The following is a 25,729-nucleotide window of genomic DNA, read 5'->3' as shown; positions in this document are numbered from 1 at the left end:
AGAAAAAACATAAACGCACGCCTTTGATCTCCCCCCCCCCCCCCCCCCCCTCTCTCTCTCTCTCTCTCACACACACACACACACACACACACATGCACATACATACACACACAATACCATTTTATGGTGGTTAGCTGTTTTATTGTCATGCATTTTACAAGGTAAGATAACCATGTCCTGCATTCAAAACCACTGAAAATGTCTATGGTGGTGCTGTGCCTAATATTGTGCTGGTGTATGCTGGGTAATGGCACAGCTAGCGACTGGGTGACTTTATTCACCCGCTTCGGCTGTTATCAGTCCATACAATGGGCGTTATTAGCACAAATCAGTCCCATAGATATTGACCATCTCCTGCTAGATTGTTCAGAAGGTTGTTATCATCCATCCAGATGGAGGACCACTAACAGGAGCGTGGGAAGACTCCAGAATCCACTCTGGCTGCAATCCGGTGGATACAGCAGTGTTTACAGGTAATACCGTTTAAACGGACAGCATTTATAGAATGACTATTAAAAGTCAGCGAGTGTCAATAATGTTAATGTGGTTATGTTAGTAATACACCGAGTGCTAATATAACAGCTTTAAGATGCATTTGTAGATGTTATTACGTGTTTTACCGTCTTTATGGTGCTAGCTTAAAGTTACGGTGTAAACGTTAGCTTATATTGGAGTAAAGCTGTTACATTTTAAACGATGTTAGCACAGAAATATTAGTTTCTGTCATGACTGATGAAGTTACTAGTTAATAAAGTTTCCAGTAAAGTGTTTAATCAGAGGGGCCGATGGCGAGATATGGCAGCCTCGCTTCTGTCAGTCTGCCCCAGGGCAGCTGTGGCTACAACTTTAGCTGCCTCCACCAGTGTATGAATGTGAGAGTGAATGAATAGTGGTATTGTAAAGCGCTTTGGGTGCCTTGAAAAGCGCTATATAAATCCAATCCATTACTATATTATTATTATTAATCGCAGCCACAGACTGACAGCAAATATCTCGATTAGCTTCAGTGCATCTGTAATAAATATGTGCAAGTTTCAGTGCTTCGTTTAAACTGTATGATACTTATACTGACCCAGGGTCAGTGTAAAATACAATCCTAGCTGTGTGAACAAAGCCTCCTTTAATCCTGCATGAAAAACCTCAGAATGCAGGCTATTATTACTCTTTCCTGCTGGCACACCTGTCACACCTGAGAGTCAGCTAGAAACGTACAGTGACGTGGACATCATGCAAAGACTGCCAGACTCTGTAATACTGCAAATCAGAATCAGAATCAGAAAGGATTTTATTGCCAAATGTTGAGCGGGTTTACAACATTAGGAAATTGCTGCGGTGCTTCAGTGCAAACATACTGTTATAAATACTGTTATATACTGTTATAATACTGTTATAAATACTGTTATAAATTAAGCTTAAGTGACTCAAGATCAGTGACTGATCAGTGACTCAAGTTAACACTAAACTTTAAACGGTACCTCTGGGTCTCTGTGTGCTGAACATTTAGGATTGAGTCAGGCTGCATCTGTGTTAGTCCTCTAACAGACTGGTGACCTGTCCAGGTGTGCTCTACCTATGACTACTGTAATAGAAATTTTATGTTATTCTCATTTAAAGCATTTAAGTGCTTACGCATATGCTTAGTTGTGACACTGTTATAGACTGTTCAATGAAAGTTTCTAAAACTAGATGAACTTACTTCAGCAGTTTGAGAAAACAACTCCCTTTACAGGTGCTGATAACGCCAAGGGCACAAAACCATTGATCCGTTAGGTTTCATAGCGAGACACGTGAAGTGGCAGAGCTGACATGACTGAACTGTGATGTTTGATGTGTGTTTGCTCTCCTGTGCGCAGTAATAAATAGCATGATCACAGCTCTTTCTGTGTTGCAGACTTTATTTTAAAAATTCCATGACACCCCCCCCCCCCCCCCCCCCCCACCCACCCACTGTGAACCTGAATTGAATATTCAGAAGACATTTGTTTAAATAGTTCTAGAAATCTGAGCTGTTGGTGTGTCCCTCGATTGTGTGGTAATAATATTAGAGCTAACAATCTTTCTTACTGAATCTCTACTATGAGTCATGTTACCTGAGATTAATTCTATGTTTACCTGTCAGCCTGGACGAATGTGCTGTGTGAAGGAAATTAAATTAAATCAGATCTGAATGTACATTTAAGGAACCTGTTCATATTTAATTGAAATATGAACCAGTGATTTTTTGATTGCTGATTCCAAGAGAGTCTTTGTGGAAATCCTCTTTGGCTTTTTGTTATTTTAATTCTCTTTTCTGTTTTCCAGAACAGTTCTCCACAGTCACTGTCCATATGGGTCAGTGGGACCAAGAAGCACTCTGCTAATGTGTGGACTCTGACCAGCAACATCCAGCAAGACCCAGACAGCATTTTCTATCTCCCAGCTGGAGTTTTTGTTTGTCTGTGACTGGAGAGTCAGATTTTTGTTGAGCTTCACACTTGCAGAGGTAAGTCAGTTTGCAGAGATCCCTCCCACCCTGGCTTTTATGTGCTAGATTTCTTATCTGAAACAGTAATATTTCAGTGACTGCTGCTTATACCACAGGTTAATACACTCTACTGATCCCTGATAGGAGAATCATCAATTTTGCCAGCAAAGAAGCCTGGTGGATGTTTGTTTACAGTCTGATGATGGGACATCATGCTCTGCATCTTTAAAGTTTGTCTCTTGATTATTATTCATACCCAGTAATGTGAAGTATGCTCATATCTACTATAACTGAACCAACCTGGTGCTCTTCATTTATGGAGGCTGTTGAGTCTGAATGTTGGATATTGTGTATCTCGTGTTCTCTGGGCTTTGTTGTCCTCAGTCTTTTTGCAGGATCAGAAAACAAAACCAGGAGGCGCGTAAATGTTTCTTCTCCATGATGTTTCTTCAAATGTTTCTTCTGGATGATGATATGACCGTGACACGGGATGCCACCTTTGGTCTTGTGATGAAGCAAAGCTCAGGAAGAAGTGTGATTAAATGGTACCCACATGTGTGCTGCTGAGAAGGATGTACAGGGGCACCTGCAGCCAAATCCAAGCCTCAGGTTAGTTGTAGTTGCAGAACGCTATAGACTGAGACATCTAAGGCATCAAATGTTTGATTAAACAGATGAAAAAGAAGTTTTTTCCCTATAATTATCACTTCTTAAAATCTGTAGCAACTTCAAGTCTTTCAGCATGCTGAGCATGCTCAGAATGTGACAAAATATTTTTGTTCAATATTTAATTTCTTTCAGTTGCAATTGTTAAATGAAAAAAAAAAATTCTTATAATTTAGCAAACGAATTTATCAAAAAAATATATATATATACATATATCTGTATTAGTTTTAATGAATTAATTTGACACCTGTATTGAAAATACCATATTGTATTCATACAGAATCAGTATGGTATCATTGTTTGTCTATTCACTGATTGTTGAAGCTAAGAGCGACTTTGATCTGTTTAGATCTAAAGTATCCAAAGTTGAGCTCTAATGTTTCTTCACCCCTGTGTGTGTGATATGTGATTTCCTACATGCTGGCAGAGCAGAGCAGCAGTTTGTGCTCACAGATGGTGACGGTGTGGAGAGACGGTGGTGTTTCCTCAGAAGAACCAGCAGAGTCACAAAGGACACCAGTCCATCTCACCACCTTGACTTGCTGACTGATGTTCATCTGCACTGCACAGAGGAAATCAACTGACCGAGGTTTGTCCAGTGACGTGTTATGAAATGTATATTTGTTTTATGCTTACATATATGTTTTTCTTGACAGAGGCTCTGCTGAGGTTAGACAAAGCAGAGAAAACATGTGCTTTACATTTTACTGTGATTTATTGAGATATTTGTTGCCTGATGTTCAGCAGGAATGGAGAAATAGAATCAAAGGGAGATGTTTTTGATGTTTTTGTAATGATGTAAGTAAATCTTCAATATTATTTATTTGCTTGGTTATATTAGGAGTGTTTCTGAGTGAGGGGGAGAGGAGTCATCATCCAGGTAAAGTGACGTAGATCAGTGGATACACTTGTCTCCCCTTTAAAGGAGACGATCCAAGTCATCCTTAAATGTTAGTGCTTTCAAATACACAAACATTTTTAAAGGACAAAAATGAACATCCAACTTTGACTGTAATACAAAATAAATCTTTGCATGTGTGTTTTCAAACTCTCAGATGGGCAGCATATCAGTTTTGGACTGTCTAACCTGCCGGAGCAGCACTGAATGACCACCGCACGAGCATGTTCCTGCAGCATTCAGCATCTGATCTGTCATCTGTGTGCTTCTGCTTTTGGTAAGTAGAGTTACCCAACTCCAGTAACTCTAAACACATGCCATCCATTTCTAACGGCCTGGTTACTTCCTGTCAGTTACTTTAGAAACCATGTGGTCACCTGACCTAACACTGTTTCTTCTTCTTCCCCTTAATGTTGAAGTGTCAAATGTCAAACAGCTGGAGAGGAAACTACACCAGTGTACTGGGATGTTTCAGCAACACGTGCCAGATGCTGTTCCTTCATGGTGACATCACCAGAGACAGTCCCGCCCACCTCAGGACCCATTGATTATGATGATCTGATCCATCAAACCCCCAGCAGGTGAACCTTATTCATGACATAACACCGCAACAATGTAAAAAATTAAACAGCAACAGTCTAAATGTAAAGTGCATTCTAAAGTCCTCTTCAATAAATTGTATGCAAAGAGTCATTCAGGTCACTACAGAACCCAGAGTCTTCATCATTAAATCTCTGGTTGCTTCATTTTTCTATCCTTTATCAGATATTTTAAAGGTTAGCTTAGGTAAAGTTCCATTCTCATGGTGAGGCAAAGTGCTTTATGTGTGTGTGTGCGTGTCATGAACGGCTATAAAAGGCCTATAATTAAAGAACAAAGTGGGGTTTGAGTTCGAGTTGCGGCAGAATGTCACTACTTGTAAATGGAATGCAGCCTTCCTACGGCGGACAGCTAATAACAGGAATCGGACGCGGTCCAGCCAAGTCCACAGCAACCACCATAGCAACCGCCTAGCTTTACCTTAAAAACATATTCTGTCTTCATAACTATCAAAATCGTGAAATGATTTGCAAAGTGTGAAAGTGTTACAGCTGCAGAGAGCTATGGCGGTATCTATGGAAGCTGTTTACATAGCTAATAATATACGATGTAACCATGTAGACAGTCAGTCACGTGAGCTAGCGGTGCATGTTTACTACAGTGAATAAGGTGATTGAGTGCACAGCGTCCACACTCTGCAGGGGGTAAAGACATTACTTCAATATTGTTTTATATTGATATATATTTGCCTTCTGTTGACCATCACCTCAGGTTCACCATTACAGTTTCAGCATACAAATGCACACTGTGTAAATATGAACACATTCAAAAACTCATGTCTCAGAAATAAGCACAGCTGTTCATGTTTGTCATTAGAGTTTTATTTGTAAGAAAATTATGAACTTCATATTGTGCATTAAATAAAAGAACATTTCACAACTCTGAGTCAACAGAAACAGGTAACAGAAATGTCTCTAATGTGTACAGTGTAGTGTAAGCATTAAAAGATCATAAAGGAAACACTAACATTTATGTGAAACTAATTGTAATAAAAAATGAGATTTAAAAGAAAGAATCTGAAAACAACACTTTTTTGGTCTAAGTGATCAAAGTAGAAAACAGAACTGATGTTCAAGAACAAACCGTAGCTGCACTAATATTACACATCTCGATCGTTGTACTGAACAGACATGTTGCTTTTAAAACCACATGCAGTGTGTGACCGTGACTGTTCACTGAGACCATGAACGCCACTTCACTGAAGCATTCTTCTTCTTCTTCTTGCCATTAAATTGGAAGCAGAAGCAGCACGAGCTGATTTGATCTACTGAAAGGACAAAGCAGAACATCTGAGTTGAAACCAGTCAGCTGAAATCATTAAGACAGGAACAAATTCAATGCAGTGTTTCAAGTGGCTTAGCCTGTTACAACTGTTGATTCAAGCTAAATACGGTTAACACACAGTGTCAGGGAGCTCCAGTGTGGGAACTAGTGGCTTTAGGTTTGTAGTCATTTAACTTTCATCCATTCATTCATTTAATTCAGGAGGAAGAAATGCCAGGTTGGTGCAGGCTGGTTACATGCATTTGGTCCCATGCTGTCTTTAATTAAATGACTTGGTTCATTTTATGGCTGGGCTGTATGTGGGGTTATATCATGTTATTTGGGCAGGAGTTCCTGTCCCCTGTTAGACTTAGAAAGTTTCTCCATAAGTAGAGTTTCTAACTCTTCTAGCACATCTGTGGCTGACAGCATTTTGGTGGCTCTTTTTACCCCACACTGGTTGTGAGTGTGTAAATAGCCCCACTAGTTCTTTTGGGTTGCAGTTAACTAGGGAGGAAGGGGTGGGTATGCCATGATTAGGTGAATAACAATTATATGGGCTACATAAATTTCACAATGCATGCATATATCTCTATCAATTAAACCTGGCCTGAGGGCTGCCATTTTTTACATTCAGTTATTTCTCTTAGAAATGTTGGAACTAAATAATGAATGTGTTACAGTTAAAGTGAAACACTGGTCAGTGTAAATGGCTCATTGGGACACAGAAACCTTTAAATTAAACCTGATATCTAGTGTCAAACAATATCAAAGCTGTAAAAGATGTTTACAGTCAGAATTTATAAAACTATGATTGTAAATAAATTCAAACAAGTGAGCTTTTCTCTTTGTGCTGAATATCAACACTGTGGTTTCTTAGACTGTAAGCTTTACTTTAGTGCAACCAGTTGCAGAAGCTGCCACTCCAAATGTCTTTTGATAACAAGAAAAAAATATATTTTCAGTCCACGGCCTGAAGTTCTTCTCCGACATCTTCTGCAATTGGCTTTGTCTGCTGGTTTGAAGACAATAAACCACAAAAAAGATGATTTAGTCACTTTGTCTGTGTCATGCAGCTTGAATGTGTCGTGTAACGATGTTGAATAGCCGTCGTTATCCCTCTGCTGCGTCAGTAAGATTGTACTGTACAGCATCTCACTGATATGTGAGGAATGCTAATATAACACGATAACAGACTTACATCATTAAAATATAAAGTGCAGGAGATATTTAGATATTTTTTATATTTATATTACATTTTATAGCTGACGGATATTACTAAATAGATAGAATTTACTAAATAGCTGGATGAACATGAAAAATATGTCTATAATAACAAATGACCATGAGAGCCAGTAGAATTAATTCAGCTGGACACTCGAAAGACGTCCTTAAATGCTCTTTAAGTGGCAGAACAGATGAACAAACAGTTAATCGCTTACTTGAGATGAAATCTGCTCAGCTACTTTGAAAACAGCTTCTAACTGGTTCCTCCTTTAACAGGATGACGGCTCAGGGGTAAGGCCATCATGCAGTCCAGCAACCTTTATGGTTCTGCTTTGATTCACCAGGAACTATTAGGGAAACCTTCCAGCGCCTCCTGTGAAAGACACAGGCATAAACACACAAACATTTATTAACATGTTCCACAGTGTTCCAGTTTGATTTTCTCATCCTGTGGACAACAACGTACATGGATGCAGGTTTATTGTTAACTTTTGTAAGGTTTATTTAGTGAACATATCCAGCTGCAGCTCCACTGTGATCCTGAACTGGATAAGCACTTAAGAAAATGTGTCAATAAATGGACATACATTAACTTACTATATTTATCCAAACAGATGGGACCAATAATGCTTCGCTGAGTTAGAGACTTTAACAGACTCTTCTATGTAAGAATGTCTCGTGCTGATATACCTGCAAACTTGACAACAAAGGTTTTTCAGACTACATGTAGCTGTCCTCTATGTCAGCTCACACATTTACATTTATGTCACACTTATTTCTGCTTTCCCATTTTATAATTATTACTTACATTTTGATTAGATACCTTGAGATACCTTGCAGGGCTAACACAATATGTGTAACAGAAAATCCACTTAAATGTTTGATATTTCTTATAATAATCATAATTATGACTATTATTTAAAGGTTTCTTCATAAATACATTTAGATTTTTTATAACCCCTAAAATATAAACCTGAGCTGTTTCAGATTCTGACCTCTGACCTCAGTGACCTGGCTGTGTCCTCACTGCAGCTCCCTCTTGGAAGTACGTCTGCTTCTTGTCTTCCCCCAGTGTTGACCGCCTGATATCAAGATATCACGTACTGTAACTGAGGAACAAAAAAGGACAGACACTTGCCTTCATTTAAAAGTACATTCATACAGAGATAATCTATGGAAACACACTAGTTCACCCTTTTGGGAGGAATCAGTTCCTGTGAAACATTTCTGTAAATGAACATCATGTGGAGAATGAATGAAATGAGTTCTTCAGGTGACTCAGCAGTCCCACACTGACAGATGAAATCTAGTTAAACTATTAAGCATATTTGTTCTTCTGAAATCTGTGTTAAACAACAACAAACATAAATTAATAACAAAAACTACAGCTGAGTAGAGGCTTTACAAACCACCAGAAGCTATAATGCTAAATTTTAATCTTCAAATGTTTCTGAGCCGTCTTCAACCTGCTTTTAACACATTAAAGTCTCAATAAATAAAGTCAATGCAGACTCAATCCTAAATGTTCAGCACACAGAGACACAGAGGTACTGTTTAAAGTTTAGTGTTAACTTGAGTCACTGATCATTCACAATATTACAGAGTCTGGCAGTCTTTGCATGATGTCCACGTCACTGTAAGTTTCTAGCTGACTCTCAGGTGTGCCAGCAGGAAAGAGCAATAATAACCTGCATCCTGAGGTTTGTCATGCAGGATTAAAGGAGCCAAGCTTTGTTCACACAGCTAGGATTGTATTTTACACTGACCCTGGGCCAGTATCAACTTCAAGAAGATAGCTGTAACTGTTGATAGAAGAATCACACACACATATATATTTATGGCTTTGCCTTATACAATTCAGCATCTCAGTGCTGAGGAAATAGGTTTTGCAGATGTTTGAGCTAAGATTTTCAAGTTATTCACAAATTAAAACCTATACTTTGTTTCGTGCGAGTTCCCCATTCAACTGTCTTGGCGAAATAAAGCGTTTTTACACAACTTCATATAAATCGGTGTAACTTTTGATAGAAGATTCAGATATACGTATTCATGGCTTTATCTTATAGAATTCAATATCCCCGTGCTGGGGAAACAGGTTTTGCAGCTGTTTGAGCTAAGATTTCCAAGTTATTCACATAATGAAAACCTATACTTTGTGTCGGGCGAGAACTCCATTCAAATGCATGTAATAGCGAGAAACGCACTAACGTGGTGAAATAAAGCGTTTTTCATGGTCTTCATAAAGACAGCTGTAACTTTTGATAGAAGACTCAGAAATACATATTTATGGCTTTATCTTATAGAATTCAGTATCCCCGTGCTGGGCAAAAAGGTTTTGCAGCTGTGTGAGCTAAGATTTTCAAGTTATTCACATAATGAAAACCTATACTTTGTTTCGTGCGAGTTCCCCATTCAAATGCATGTAATCGTCAGAAACGCACTGTCTTGGCGAAATAAAGCGTTTTTGCACAACTTCATATAAATCGGTGTAACTTTTGATAGAAGATTCAGATATACGTATTCATGGCTTTATCTTATAGAATTCAATATCCCCGTGCTGGGCAAACAGGTTTTGTAGCTGTTTGAGCTAAGATTTTCAAGATATTCACATAATGAAAACCTATACTTTGTGTCGGGCGAGAACTCCATTCAAATGCATGTAATCGTCAGAAACGCACTGTCTTGGCGAAATAAAGCGTTTTTGCACAACTTCATATAAATCGGTGTAACTTTTGATAGACGACTCAGACACACATGTTTATGGCTTCATCTTATAGAATTCAATTTCCCCGTGCTGGGCAAAAAGGTTTTGCAGCTGTTTGAGCTAAGATTTTCAAGTTATTCACATAATGAAAACCTATACTTTGTTTCGTGCGAGTTCCCCATTCAAATGCATGTAATAGCGAGAAACGCTCTAACGTGGTGAAATAAAGCGTTTTTCATGGTCTTCATAAAGACAGCTGTAACTTTTGATAGAAGACTCAGAAATACATATTTATGGCTTTATCATATAGAATTCAATATCCCCGTGCTGGGCAAAAAGGTTTTGCAGCTGTTTGAGCTAAGATTTTCAAGTTATACACATAATGAAAACCTATACTTTGTGATGGGCAAGAACTCCATTCAAATGCATGTAATAGCGAGAAACGCACTAACGTGGTGAAATAAAGCCTTTTTCATGGTCTTCATAAAGACAGCTGTAACTTTTGATAGAAGACTCAGAAATACATATTTATGGCTTTATCATATAGGATTCAATATCCCCGTGCTGGGAAAACAGGTTTTGCAGCTGTTTGAGCTAAGATTTTCAAGTTATACACATAATGAAAACCTATACTTTGTGTTGGGCGAGAACTCCATTCAAATGCATGTAATCGTCAGAAACGCACTGTCTTGGCGAAATAAAGCGTTTTTGCACAACTTCATATAAATTGGTGTAACTTTTGATAGAAGATTCAGATATACGTATTCATGGCTTTATCTTATAGAATTCAATATCCCCGTGCTATGCAAACAGGTTTTGCAGCTATTTGAGCTAAGATTTTCAAGTTATTCACATAATGAAAACCTATACTTTGTGTCGGGCGAGAACTCCATTCAAATGCATGTAATAGCGAGAAACGCAGTAACGTGGTGAAATAAAGCGTTTTTCATGGTCTTCATAAAGACAGCTGTAACTTTTGATAGAAGACTCAGAAATACATATTCATGGCTTCATCTTATAGAATTCAATATCCCCGTACTGGGCAAAAAGGTTTTGCAGCTGTTTGAGCTAAGATTTTCAAGTTATTCACATAATGAAAACCTATACTTTGTTTCGTGCGAGTTCCCCATTCAAATGCATGTAATAGCGAGAAACGCTCTAACGTGGTGAAATAAAGCCTTTTTCATGGTCTTCATAAAGACAGCTGTAACTTTTGATAGAAGACTCAGAAATACATATTTATGGCTTTATCTTATAGAATTCAATATCCCCGTGCTGGGCAAAAAGGTTTTGCAGCTGTTTGAGCTAAGATTTTCAAGTTATACACATAATGAAAACCAATACTTTGTGATGGGCGAGAACTCCATTCAAATGCATGTAATAGCGAGAAACGCACTAACGTGGTGAAATAAAGCCTTTTTCATGGTCTTCATAAAGACAGCTGTAACTTTTGATAGAAGACTCAGAAATACATATTTATGGCTTTATCTTATAGAATTCAATATCCCCGTGCTGGGCAAAAAGGTTTTGCAGCTGTTTGAGCTAAGATTTTCAAGTTATTCACATAATGAAAACCTATACTTTGTTTCGTGCGAGTTCCCCATTCAAATGCATGTAATCGTCAGAAACGCACTGTCTTGGCGAAATAAAGCGTTTTTGCACAACTTCATATAAATCGGTGTAACTTTTGATAGAAGATTCAGATATACGTATTCATGGCTTTATCTTATAGAATTCAATATCCCCGTGCTATGCAAACAGGTTTTGCAGCTATTTGAGCTAAGATTTTCAAGTTATTCACATAATGAAAACCTATACTTTGTGTCGGGCGAGAACTCCATTCAAATGCATGTAATAGCGAGAAACGCACTAACGTGGTGAAATAAAGCCTTTTTCATGGTCTTCATAAAGACAGCTGTAACTTTTGATAGAAGACTCAGAAATACATATTCATGGCTTTATCTTATAGAATTCAATATCCCCGTACTGGGCAAAAAGGTTTTGCAGCTGTTTGAGCTAAGATTTTCAAGTTATTCACATAATGAAAACCTATACTTTGTTTCGTGCGAGTTCCTCATTCAAATACATGTAATCGTCAGAAACGCACTGTCTTGGCGAAATAAAGCGTTTTTGCACAACTTCATATAAATCGGTGTAACTTTTGATAGAAGATTCAGATATACGTATTCATGGCTTTATCTTATAGAATTCAATATCCCCGTGCTATGCAAACAGGTTTTGCAGCTGTTTGAGCTAAGATTTTCAAGTTATTCACATAATGAAAACCTATACTTTGTTTCGTGCGAGTTCCCCATTCAAATGCATGTAATAGCGAGAAACGCTCTAACGTGGTGAATTAAAGCCTTTTTCATGGTCTTCATAAAGACAGCTGTAACTTTTGATAGAAGACTCAGAAATACATATTTATGGCTTTATCATATAGAATTCAATATCCCCGTGCTGGGCAAAAAGGTTTTGCAGCTGTTTGAGCTAAGATTTTCAAGTTATACACATAATGAAAACCTATACTTTGTGATGGGCGAGAACTCCATTCAAATGCATGTAATAGCGAGAAACGCACTAACGTGGTGAAATAAAGCCTTTTTCATGGTCTTCATAAAGACAGCTGTAACTTTTGATAGAAGACTCAGAAATACATATTTATGGCTTTATCTTATAGAATTCAATATCCCCGTGCTGGGCAAACAGGTTTTGCAGCTGTTTGAGCTAAGATTTTCAAGTTATTCACATAATGAAAACCTATACTTTGTGTCGGGCGAGAACTCCATTTAAATGCATGTAATAGCGAGAAACGCACTAACGTGGTGAAATAAAGCCTTTTTCATGGTCTTCATAAAGACAGCTGTAACTTTTGATAGAAGACTCAGAAATACATATTTATGGCTTTATCTTATAGAATTCAATATCCCCGTGCTGGGCAAACAGGTTTTGCAGCTGTTTGAGCTAAGATTTTCAAGTTATTCACATAATGAAAACCTATACTTTGTGTCGGGCGAGAACTCCATTTAAATGCATGTAATAGCGAGAAACGCACTAACGTGGTGAAATAAAGCCTTTTTCATGGTCTTCATAAAGACAGCTGTAACTTTTGATAGAAGACTCAGAAATACATATTTATGGCTTTATCTTATAGAATTCAATATCCCCGTGCTGGGCAAACAGGTTTTGCAGCTGTTTGAGCTAAGATTTTCAAGTTATTCACATAATGAAAACCTATACTTTGTTTCGTGCGAGTTACCCATTCAAATGCATGTAATCGTCAGAAACGCACTGTCTTGGCGAAATAAAGCGTTTTTGCACAACTTCATATAAATCGGTGTAACTTTTGATAGAAGATTCAGATATACGTATTCATGGCTTTATCTTATAGAATTCAATATCCCCGTGCTATGCAAACAGGTTTTGCAGCTATTTGAGCTAAGATTTTCAAGTTACATAATGAAAACCTATACTTTGTGTCGGGCGAGAACTCCATTCAAATGCATGTAATAGCGAGAAACGCACTAACGTGGTGAAATAAAGCCTTTTTCATGGTCTTCATAAAGACAGCTGTAACTTTTGATAGAAGACTCAGAAATACATATTTATGGCTTTATCTTATAGAATTCAATATCCCCGTGCTGGGCAAACAGGTTTTGCAGCTGTTTGAGCTAAGATTTTCAAGTTATACACATAATGAAAACCTATACTTTGTGATGGGCGAGAACTCCATTCAAATGCATGTAATAGCGAGAAACGCACTAACGTGGTGAAATAAAGCCTTTTTCATGGTCTTCATAAAGACAGCTGTAACTTTTGATAGAAGACTCAGAAATACATATTTATGGCTTTATCTTATAGAATTCAATATCCCCGTGCTGGGCAAAAAGGTTTTGCAGCTGTTTGAGCTAAGATTTTCAAGTTATTCACATAATGAAAACCTATACTTTGTTTCGTGCGAGTTCCCCATTCAAATGCATGTAATCGTCAGAAACGCACTGTCTTGGCGAAATAAAGCGTTTTTGCACAACTTCATATAAATCGGTGTAACTTTTGATAGAAGATTCAGATATACGTATTCATGGCTTTATCTTATAGAATTCAATATCCCCGTGCTGGGCAAACAGGTTTTGCAGCTGTTTGAGCTAAGATTTTCAAGTTATTCACATAATGAAAACCTATACTTTGTTTCGTGCGAGTTCCCCATTCAAATGCATGTAATAGCGAGAAACGCTCTAACGTGGTGAAATAATGCGTTTTTCATGGTCTTCATAAAGACAGCTGTAACTTTTGATAGAAGACTCAGAAATACATATTTATGGCTTTATCATATAGAATTCAATATCCCCGTGCTGGGCAAACAGGTTTTGCAGCTGTTTGAGCTAAGATTTTCAAGTTATACACATAATGAAAACCTATACTTTGTGATGGGCGAGAACTCCATTCAAATGCATGTAATAGCGAGAAACGCACTAACGTGGTGAAATAAAGCCTTTTTCATGGTCTTCATAAAGACAGCTGTAACTTTTGATAGAAGACTCAGAAATACATATTTATGGCTTTATCATATAGAATTCAATATCCCCGTGCTGGGCAAACAGGTTTTGCAGCTATTTGAGCTAAGATTTTCAAGTTACATAATGAAAACCTATACTTTGTGTCGGGCGAGAACTCCATTTAAATGCATGTAATAGCGAGAAACGCACTAACGTGGTGAAATAAAGCCTTTTTCGTGGTCTTCATAAAGACAGCTGTAACTTTTGATAGAAGACTCAGAAATACATATTCATGGCTTTATCTTATAGAATTCAATATCCCCGTACTGGGCAAAAAGGTTTTGCAGCTGTTTGAGCTAAGATTTTCAAGTTATTCACATAATGAAAACCTATACTTTGTTTCGTGCGAGTTCCCCATTCAAATACATGTAATCGTCAGAAACGCACTGTCTTGGCGAAATAAAGCGTTTTTGCACAACTTCATATAAAGCGGTGTAACTTTTGATTGACGACTCAGACACACATGTTTATGGCTTCATCTTATAGAATTAAATTTCCCCGTGCTGGGCAAAAAGGTTTTGCAGCTGTTTGAGCTAAGATTTTCAAGTTATTCACATAATGAAAACCTATACTTTGTGTCGGGCGAGAACTCCATTCAAATGCATGTAATAGCGAGAAACGCACTAACGTGGTGAAATAAAGCCTTTTTCATGGTCTTCATAAAGACAGCTGTAACTTTTGATAGAAGACTCAGAAATACATATTCATGGCTTTATCTTATAGAATTCAATATCCCCGTGCTGGTCAAACAGGTTTTGCAGCTGTTTGAGCTAAGATTTTCAAGTTATTCACATAATGAAAACCTATACTTTGTTTCGTGCGAGTTCCCCATTCAAATGCATGTAATCGTCAGAAACGCACTGTCTTGGCGAAATAAAGCGTTTTTGCACAACTTCATATAAATTGGTGTAACTTTTGATAGAAGATTCAGATATACGTATTCATGGCTTTATCTTATAGAATTCAATATCCCCGTGCTGGTCAAACAGGTTTTGCAGCTATTTGAGCTAAGATTTTCAAGTTATTCACATAATGAAAAGCTATACTTTGTGTCGGGCGAGAACTCCATTCAAATGCATGTAATAGCGAGAAACGCACTAACGTGGTGAAATAAAGCGTTTTTGCACAACTTCATATAAATCGGTGTAACTTTTGATAGAAGATTCAGATATACGTATTCATGGCTTTATCTTATAGAATTCAATATCCCCGTGCTATGCAAACAGGTTTTGCAGCTATATGTGCTAAGATTTTCAAGTTATTCACATAATGAAAACCTCTACTTTGTTTCGTGAGAGAACTCCATTCAAATGCATGTAATAGCTAGAAACGCACTAACGTGGTGAAATAAAGCCTTTTTCATGGTCTTCATAAAGTGTCAGAGTATTGTCTTTTTTAAAGGTTTTATTATTCATATAATAATCAACTAAGAGTGTTTATATTTCTCTTCTGTACTCAACCAGCTGTATATTTTAATTGCTGGCTCCCTACTTTATAACGGAAACGGTTTGCTTTCACATAATCACTCTTTTGCCTTCACATTGTCACTCTTTGCCTTCACATTAATTTTCAGCAACAGGAAAACGCCACCCAAGAGTAAGAAACAACCTTGTAGAAAACACAAAGTTTTTGAGAAACCACACCTGCGTTCTTGACAAGATAAGGATGATATTTCCTTTTTTGTATGCTTCATGATGTGTATAAATAAAGCCAGACTGCACCAAGAAGGTGTGTGAGTCTCTCCCTGAGTCTCTCACCCGTGCACGTTTAAAACTGCTCTTAGTGTCTGAGTGATATTTCATTGCATCTGAGTACTTGTTAAAATAGAATATCTTTAACATTTAATTGGTCCTTCTGAGCCGGAGTGGACATTGATATTTTTTCAATGCTCCAATAGGAAACCTTCATCAAGTCCTGACGTCGTGAGAAGCCCACGCTGTCAACTCCTCTCCAGGCAGAGGATAAAGTCCAGAGACGTGACGTTCGGGTTTTGGCCAGCGTTCTTATAAGAGGTCCACGACTTCAGGGGTTGATGAAGGAAACCAAAGCAACCACACAATAACTCAGGTGAACTCACTCACATCTTGCGCAAAACGACTGAGGCAACCTGTGGTCTGTACATAAAATAGTTTCCCGTCAAAATATGACAGCTTAGTAACAGTCTCGTCTGAAAAAGGACTGGTAGAAAAGTTACGCAGCTCGCCTGAAAAAGGGCTTGGAGCAAGCTTTATGTCAAAATACGACAGGATAGTATAACAGTCTCGTCTGAAAAAGGACTGGTAGAGAGTTACGCAGCTCGCCTGAAAAAGGGCTCGGAGCAATGTAGAAAGACACAGTGTTGCCCAGAACAATACTCATTACGCGTATGATCTGTTGTTTTACTGTTTTGTTGGTGGAGTAAGTTGATTTTACAGCACATTAAGGAGGCTGAACTACTCCACCGAATTGTTTACCGTTGGTTGCTCGAGTTCTGGTGGAACGGGAAAAGGTTGTGTTTCATCACATAAAATTGACACCGCTTTCAAGGCTAGCTTGAAAGTAGAAGGCCGTGTCAATAGCCTCTCCCATTCCTCGTGCCAGAGAAAGCATCACGGGTGTGTATGTGTGTGTGTAAACGTAAATATATCTATGAGCTAATAAAAATAATAAGAAAGAAAAATGGGTAATAAATCAACAAAACTCACTGCTGACGAGCAGTGGCTAGAGAAAAAATGTCCAGGCGCCGGACAAACTGCAGTGACTGATAAAACCCTTATTAAGTGAAAACTAGAGATCAAAGTAGTTTAAAAAGGTTGGAAACAGACCTCAACGAATAGATATAAATATAAGAAGTACAAAAATAAAATAAATAAAGACAAAATTACATTAGAACTTATTTTTAATGTATTGAAACTAATAATAGGAAGGATAACAACCTGTAAACTTATATTAACAATGAAACATAGTTGGCAAGACGTTCATGCCCAGAATGTATAAAATAAATAAAAGGAAATAATTCACACGAAAACCTTTTAAATAAAATAGAGAGATGCATAAGGTACATTAAGGCTGTGTCATTGGTCAGCCAAGGAAAGTGTGTGAAAAGGTAAATGTCTCCAGCTTGGGAAAAGGTGAAGCTGCAGATCACCCGAAGCCCTTGATGGACACAAAATAAAATATAAAATATATAATAATAAATTGCTTGGTTAGACATGCAACAGAAAGAATGAAAGTGACCGAAGGTTGGATCTGAGATGAGGCAAACAGAAGACCAGTCTAAAAAGTAGGCACAAACCTGTTCAGAGAAGAAGCAAATTTGTACAGATTGGATGAATTCTAAGTTATCTGTTTGCTGAGTAAGATGATCCCAACTATTAAATTGGCTCAGTAGTAGTATAGTAATATACACTTTTATATACACTGATAAAATGTTGTAATATACTGTTGTTATTATATGGAAAGAAAAAGATGATAATAATAAGAAGTAACCTAGTCAGTATGATGTGAGATGGACAATTGTTATGAAGTAGTCTGCATCAAGCTTAAGGTTTGCTCAAACTCAGTATAATGACATAGGAGATGAAGAAAATAAAGGAAATATCTAAACTACTTAGGTGCATAGAGGCACTTGACATGCTTGAAAACCTGGATAAAATATTACTGAGATATAGAGCACATCTATAGTAACAACTAATAAGCCAAACCCTGTAGACAACAGCTAAAGTTACAGGATTGTGAAGCTGAATTAAATATGTGGACACCGCTAAGTTGATGAGCATGTTACACATTTTCTTTTATTTTTTATTTATTTGTTTTTAGAGCAGAAGCTGCATAAAAGCCAGCACATGCAGCTGTCTGTGAGCTCAGTTTTCCCTCACATGTCTGCTCTGTTTCAGTAGCAGCATTTTTCTTTTTGGGTCCTGACTCATGTATGTTTTCGGTTTTGTTTGATTATTTTATTTTGTTGATTTGGAAACAAATTTGTGACAATACTTGTTTAAAATATGTAAGATGTGTGAGATGTGTGAATTCTTTGAAAAACTAGAAATTATCTAAAAATGCCTCAAGTGAGAATGTAATGTTCCATCTATAGAGAAGAAAAAAAAAATCTTGCTGGAAGTGATCACCTTGCCAAAACAATTGGCACTGTGCACATGTGGAGCACATCAAAAAGACAATTATATTGTCACAAAAGGAAATAATTTTGCAGAACAAGCAGCAAAACAGGCTGCAAACAATCGGCAGAGCTACTAGAAACCAACTACTGCCTACAAATACCACTTGATGTACTAAAAACCGAACAACAAGCTGCAACAATCACTGAACAAAACAAGTGGCTGAAATGTGGAGTAAACTGAAAGATGACTTAATGGTCTGTGATGGAAAACCTATATTAACAGAGTCATTACACAGGACAGCGGTTGTAGTGACACATGAGGTAAACACCTGTGTCAACAGGAGGGAGATATAGTATAGATAAACAATACAATACACACTATAAATTTTGAAACTTTAGCGAATAATTTGTAAGAACGCATGTTCTTACAAACTATTCTGTCAAAAAAAAACAAAACAAAAAAAACAACACAACTCACAAGGAAACTTAAGACCTAAGAGAGGCTAGTTTTCCATACAATCCACATGGATTTCATTGAACTTAACGAATGCCAAGCATCGAAATATGCTCTAGTAATTATAGATGTATTTTCAAAATGGCCCGAGTGCATTGGCCTAGTAAAAATGTGGATGAGAATAACACAAGGTTCTCAGAAACTTATACCTTTTGAAATCATCCACGGGAGAGCGTTTCCATTGCCAATCACTAGTGAGCCTATTAACAAATCAATAAGGGAAACTACCCTAGCAGAATGGATGACTAAGCTGTTTGAAAATAAAGAGATTGTGTTATACAACAAACTGCCGAGTAATATCTTTCCAGTGTCTTGCAGGTTACAACCAGGTGATTGGATCCTGATCAAAGTACTCCAGAGAAAGAATTGGAGTTCACCAAGGTGGGAGGGCCCATACCAAGTCCTACTTACCACACCCACCGCCTGCAAAATAGCAGAAAGACCATCTTGGATCCACCAAAGCCACTGTAAAAAAGTGAGTGACAATCCAGACGCTTAGACGCCGGCTCCCCTGGCTTCTAGGTGATCTATTGGTGAAGGGAAGGGCTGATTGGGTATATCCCGCCCTTTTTTTTTTACTTCTCGCCAATAGTCTACTCACCAGAGGTCTAGGTGTGCCTGGTCATCATGAAGACACTTGTCCTCCTAGTGGCCAGCATTGCGCTCCTAGTGAGCCTACTAACACTCACCCAGATGAGAGGAAATAAACAACACCACCTGCAAAAAAGATGGACACATGACAATTCGCATCTGCGTGACCTGAACCAAGACCATAACCACCCATGGATGAACAACGCGTGGTATAGATATGTGTATGATAGAACACGCACCGACAACAGCACGGAATGCTATGTGTGTTCACATATGCCAACAACAGCCGTACACGCAACAATATATGGAAAGGCACCTGAACTTGACGAAGCGATGTGTGTGTTCAACAAAGCAACAACTGGCACACGCAGAGATTTGATGGCAACAGGACTGACCCTAAAAGGTCAAAGCACAAAGAAAGAAGACCTAATTCCATGGTGTAGTGACACAGACGTCAAACGTGTCACGAAACCACTTTCACAACGACGGATCCTAATTGAACAGACAACCCCTTGTGCCTACAATCTGACGAACTGGAACTACACCTGCAACGAAAAACATTGGGTAAACGTCAAAGCCAACAACACAAAAAACAAATCATTCGCCATAGTTTTGCCGCCGGACATACAGCACCCAATGTGTTTCAACTTCTCTGATGGAAACAGGAAACTTGGACGAAACCGCAACTGCACACAGACACTTGACCTGACCCAATCCAAAGGAATAAACACCTTCAAAAATGGAACTTTCTGGGTCCAGGGAGCCGCTTGGGCCTGCGGGCCTAAAACCTACTTCATGCTCCCACCGAACTCCACCAGTCTGTGTGCACCAGTACTAATTTCAGACCACACCTTCAAGATCACAGCAGAGACACACACGTCAAGAGCAAAACGTGAAGTTGCTGAAGTCGCTGAAGTAATGCCACATGACCCAATCTATGGATCAGATGTGCCCAAGAACTTCAAACTATGGATGGTCAGAAAGTCCTCCACTCCTTGTTCCCTTGGGTAGGAGCTGGGAAAAACATGCTGAGGATCGAGACACTTGACTATCGATTTGGACTGTTCCTAAATGCTTCAATGAAGATCAACAAAGCGCAAAATGAAGAAATCGACGCAATACGCATTGTAGTGATGCAACACAGAGTCGCACTAGACATGATTCTAGCTGAAAAAGGAGGTTTGTGTGTATTGTTTGACACCACATGTTGTCCATACATCCCAGACAACATACACTCACAAAACATGACCGACGCTTTGAACACCTTGAGAAAGATTAAAGATGCTGAACAACAAGACTATGTCACAAGCACTGATGATTGGTTGACATGGTTACTAGGTGGTTCATGGAAGTCCCTACTGATTAAAGGACTTGTTGGAATTGCATTTTTGCTTTTACTGTTATGTGTTTTCACAACATGTGTAGTACCCTGTCTGAAGAAAATGGTATCAAACATGGTGACAACTTCTATCAATGCTTATGTGATGACGTCTCAAATGGAAGAAATTTTGAAAGATGATCCATACAGTAATGTTTAGTTTAATTGAACACAGGACTGTTTTATGACGTTCAAACCGAAAATGTTTAGACAAGAGGTTATGAACTGACAAAAATAACAGTACTGTCATGTGAGAAATCTAAACAACAGGAGAGTATTTTTGTTTTTAAAGGTTTTATTATTCAAATAATAATCAACTAAGAGTGTTTATATTTCTCTTCTGTACTCAACCAGCTGTATATTTTAATTGCTGGCTCCCAACTTTATAACGGAAACTGTTTGCTTTCACATAATCACTCTTTTGCCTTCACATTGTCACTCTTTGCCTTCACATTAATTTTCAGCAACAGGAAAACGCCACCCAAGAGTAAGAAACAACCTTGTAGAAAACACAAAGTTTTTGAGAAACCACACCTGCGTTCTTGACAAGATAAGGATGATATTTCCTTTTTTGTATGCTTCATGATGTGTATAAATAAAGCCAGACTGCACCAAGGAGGTGTGTGAGTCTCTCCCTGAGTCTCTCACCCGTGCACGTTTAAAACTGCTCTGTCTGACTGATATTTCATTGCATCTGAGTACTTGTTAAAATAGAATATCTTTAACATAAAGACAGCTGTAACTTTTGATAGAAGACTCAGAAATACATATTCATGGCTTTATCTTATAGAATTCAATATCCCCGTGCAGGGCAAACAGGTTTTGCAGCTGTTTGAGCTAAGATTTTCAAGTTATTCACATAATGAAAACCCATACTTTGTGTCGTGCGGGTTCCCCATTCAAATGCATGTAATCGTCAGAAACGCACTGTCTTGGCGAAATAAAGCGTTTTTGCACAACTTCATATAAATCGGTGTAATTTTTGATAGAAGATTCAGATATACGTATTCATGGCTTTTTCTTATAGAATTCAATATCCCCGTGCTGGGCAAAAAGGTTTTGCAGCTGTTTGAGCTAAGATTTCCAAGTTATTCACATAATGAAAACCTATACTTTGTTTCGGGCGAGAACTCCATTCAAATGCATGTAATAGCAAGAAACGCTCTAACGTGGTGAAATAAAGCGTTTTTCATGGTCTTCATAAAGACAGCTGTAATTTTTGATAGAAGACTCAGAAATACATATTTATGGCTTTATCTTATAGAATTCAATATCCCCGTGCTATGCAAACAGGTTTTGCAGCTATTTGAGCTAAGATTTTCAAGTTACATAATGAAAACCTATACTTTGTGTCGGGCGAGAACTCCATTCAAATGCATGTAATAGCGAGAAACGCACTAACGTGGTGAAATAAAGCCTTTTTCATGGTCTTCATAAAGACAGCTGTAACTTTTGATAGAAGACTCAGAAATACATATTGATGGCTTTATCTTATAGAATTCAATATCCCCGTGATGGGCAAATAGGTTATGCAGCTGTGTGAGCTAAGATTTTCAAGTTATTCACATAATGAAAACCTATACTTTGTTTCGTGCGAGTTCCCCATTCAAATGCATGTAATCGTCAGAAACGCACTGTCTTGGCGAAATAAAGCGTTTTTGCACAACTTCATATAAAGCGGTGTAACTTTTGATAGACGACTCAGACACACATGTTTATGGCTTCATTTTATAGAATTCAATTTCGCAGTGCTGGACAAAAAGGTTTTGCAGCTGTTTGAGCTAAGATTTTCAAGTTATTCACATAATGAAAACCTATACTTTGTTTCGTGCGAGTTCCCCATTCAAATGCATGTAATCGTCAGAAACGCACTGTCTTGGCGAAATAGGTTTTGCACAACTTCATATAAATCGGTGTAACTTTTGATAGAAGATTCAGATATACGTATTCATGGCTTTATCTTATAGAATTCAATATCCCCGTGCTGGGCAAACAAGTTTTGCAGCTATTTGAGCTAAGATTTTCAAGTTATTCACATAATGAAAACCTATACTTTGTTTCGTGCGAGTTCCCCATTCAAATGCATGTAATCGTCAGAAACGCACTGTCTTGGCAAAATAAAGCGTTTTTGCACAACTTCATATAAATCGGTGTAACTTTTGATATAAGATTCAGATATACGTTTTCATGGCTTTATCTTGTAGAATTCAATATCCCCGTGCTATGCAAACAGGTTTTGCAGCTATTTGAGCTAAGATTTTCAAGTTACATAATGAAAACCTATACTTTGTTTCGGGCGAGAACTCCATTCAAATGCATGTAATAGCGAGAAACGCACTAACGTGGTGAAATAAAGCCTTTTTCATGGTCTTCATAAAGACAGCTGTAACTTTTGATAGAAGACTCAGAAATGCATATTTATTGCTTTATCTTATAAAATTCAATATCCCCGTGCAGGGCAAACAGGTTTTGCAGCTGTGTGAGCTAAGATTTTCAAGTTATACACATAATGAAACCCTATAGTTTGTTTCGGGCGAGTTACCCATTCAAATGCATGTAATAGCGAGAAACGCACTGTCTTGGCGAAATAAAGCGTTTTTGCACAACTTCATATAAATCGGTATAACTTTTGATAGAAGATTCAGATATACGTATTCATGGCTTTATCTTATAGAATTCAATATCCCCGTGCTATGCAAACAGGTTTTGCAGATATTTGAGCTAAGATTTTCAAGTTACATAATGAAAACCTATACTTTGTTTCGGGCGAGAACTCCATTCAAATACATGTAATAGCGAGAAACGCACTAACGTGGTGAAATAAAGCCTTTTTCATGGTCTTCATAAAGACAGCTGTAACTTTTGATAGAAGACTCAGAAATCCATATTTATGGCTTTATCTTATAGAATTCAATATCCCCGTGCTGGGCAAACAGGTTTTGCAGCTGTGTGAGCTAAGATTTTCAAGTTATTCACGTAATGAAAACCCATACTTTGTGTCGTGCGAGTTCCCCATTCAAATGCATGTAATCGTCAGAAACGCACTGTCTTGGCGAAATAAAGCGTTTTTGCACAACTTCATATAAATCGCTGTAACTTTTGATAGAAGATTCAGATATACGTATTTATGGCTTTATCTTATAGACTTCAATATCCCCGTGCTGGGCAAACAGGTTTTGCAGCTGTTTGAGCTAAGATTTTCAAGTTATTTACATAATGAAAACCCTATACTTTGTTTCGGGCGAGTTCCCCATTCAAATGCATGTAATCATCAGAAACGCACTGTCTTGGCGAAAGAAAGCGTTTTTGCACAACTTCATATAAATAGCTGTAACTTTTGATAGGAAACTCAGATATGCGTATTCATGGCTTTATCTTATAGAACTCAAGGTCCCCGTGCTGGGAAAACAGGTTTTGCAGCTGTTTGAGCTAAGATTTCCAAGTTATTCACATAATGAAAACCTATACTTTGTTTCAGTCGAGTTCCCCATTCAAATGCATGTAATCATCAGAAACGCAATGTCTTGGCGAAATAAAGCGTTTTTGCACAACTTCATATAAATAGCTGTAACTTTTGATAGGAAACTCAGATATGCGTATTCATGGCTTTATCTTATAGAACTCAAGGTCCCCGTGCTGGGAAAACAGGTTTTGCAGCTGTTTGAGCTAAGATTTCCAAGTTATTCACATAATGAAACCCTATAGTTTGTTTCGGTCGAGTTCCCCATTCAAATGCATGTAATAGTCAGAAACGCACTGTCTTGGCGAAAGAAAGCGTTTTTGCACAACTTCATATAAATAGCTGTAACTTTTGATAGGAAACTCAGATATGCGTATTCATGGCTTTATCTTATAGAACTCAAGGTCCCCGTGCTGGGAAAACAGGTTTTGCAGCTGTTTGAGCTAAGATTTCCAAGTTATTCACATAATGAAAACCTATACTTTGTTTCAGTCGAGTTCCCCATTCAAATGCATGTAATCATCAGAAACGCAATGTCTTGGCGAAATAAAAAGTTTTTGCACAACTTCATATAAATAGCTGTAACTTTTGATAGGAAACTCAGATATGCGTATTCATGGCTTTATCTTATAGAACTCAAGGTCCCCGTGCTGGGAAAACAGGTTTTGCAGCTGTTTGAGCTAAGATTTCCAAGTTATTCACATAATGAAACCCTATACTTTGTTTCGGTCGAGTTCCCCATTCAAATGCATGTAATAGTCAGAAACGCACTGTCTTGGCGAAAGAAAGCGTTTTTGCACAACTTCATATAAATAGCTGTAACTTTTGATAGGAAACTCAGATATGCGTATTCATGGCTTTATCTTATAGAACTCAAGGTCCCCGTGCTGGGAAAACAGGTTTTGCAGCTGTTTGAGCTAAGATTTCCAAGTTATTCACATAATGAAAACCTATAGTTTGTTTCGGTCGAGTTCCCCATTCAAATGCATGTAATAGTCAGAAACGCACTGTCTTGGCGAAAGAAAGCGTTTTTGCACAACTTCATATAAATAGCTGTAACTTTTGATAGGAAACTCAGATATGCGTATTCATGGCTTTATCTTATAGAACTCAAGGTCCCCGTGCTGGGAAAACAGGTTTTGCAGCTGTTTGAGCTAAGATTTCCAAGTTATTCACATAATGAAACCCTATAGTTTGTTTCGGTCGAGTTCCCCATTCAAATGCATGTAATAGTCAGAAACGCACTGTCTTGGCGAAAGAAAGCGTTTTTGCACAACTTCATATAAATAGCTGTAACTTTTGATAGGAAACT

The 25,729-nt window shown here is 37.9% G+C and overlaps 2 long non-coding RNA genes across 14 annotated transcripts; one reads left to right on the top strand and one right to left on the bottom strand.

Moving 5' to 3' along the window:
• Positions 1 to 75: 75 nt before the first annotated feature.
• LOC146693322 (uncharacterized) lies at positions 76 to 21,625 on the top strand. 13 transcript variants are annotated; one of them, XR_014923950.1, is made up of 9 exons: positions 76 to 161; positions 393 to 473; positions 2,302 to 2,482; positions 2,581 to 3,073; positions 3,558 to 3,719; positions 3,972 to 4,305; positions 4,448 to 4,609; positions 16,276 to 16,445; positions 19,297 to 21,625. It is a non-coding gene; the product is annotated as an uncharacterized LOC146693322 (long non-coding RNA). The 13 variants fall into 13 exon arrangements; XR_014923957.1 differs by having other exon boundaries at positions 76 to 473; positions 2,581 to 2,694; positions 2,849 to 3,073; XR_014923954.1 differs by having other exon boundaries at positions 76 to 473; positions 3,972 to 4,010; positions 4,186 to 4,305.
• On the bottom strand, positions 6,715 to 8,237 carry LOC146693323 (uncharacterized). The gene is made up of 3 exons (XR_014923851.1): positions 8,114 to 8,237; positions 7,334 to 7,491; positions 6,715 to 6,906 (listed from the first exon to the last, which is right to left on the bottom strand). It is a non-coding gene; the product is annotated as an uncharacterized LOC146693323 (long non-coding RNA).
• Positions 21,626 to 25,729: the final 4,104 nt, after the last annotated feature.

Source organism: Copadichromis virginalis, linkage group LG14, assembly GCF_057382275.1.
Source record: "Copadichromis virginalis isolate Kocher_CV1m ecotype Utaka linkage group LG14, C_Virginalis_male_GT1.1, whole genome shotgun sequence".
Taxonomy (NCBI): domain Eukaryota; kingdom Metazoa; phylum Chordata; class Actinopteri; order Cichliformes; family Cichlidae; genus Copadichromis; species Copadichromis virginalis.
Note: the sequence above shows the minus strand (reverse complement) of the source record. Positions and strands in the feature narration are given on the sequence as shown.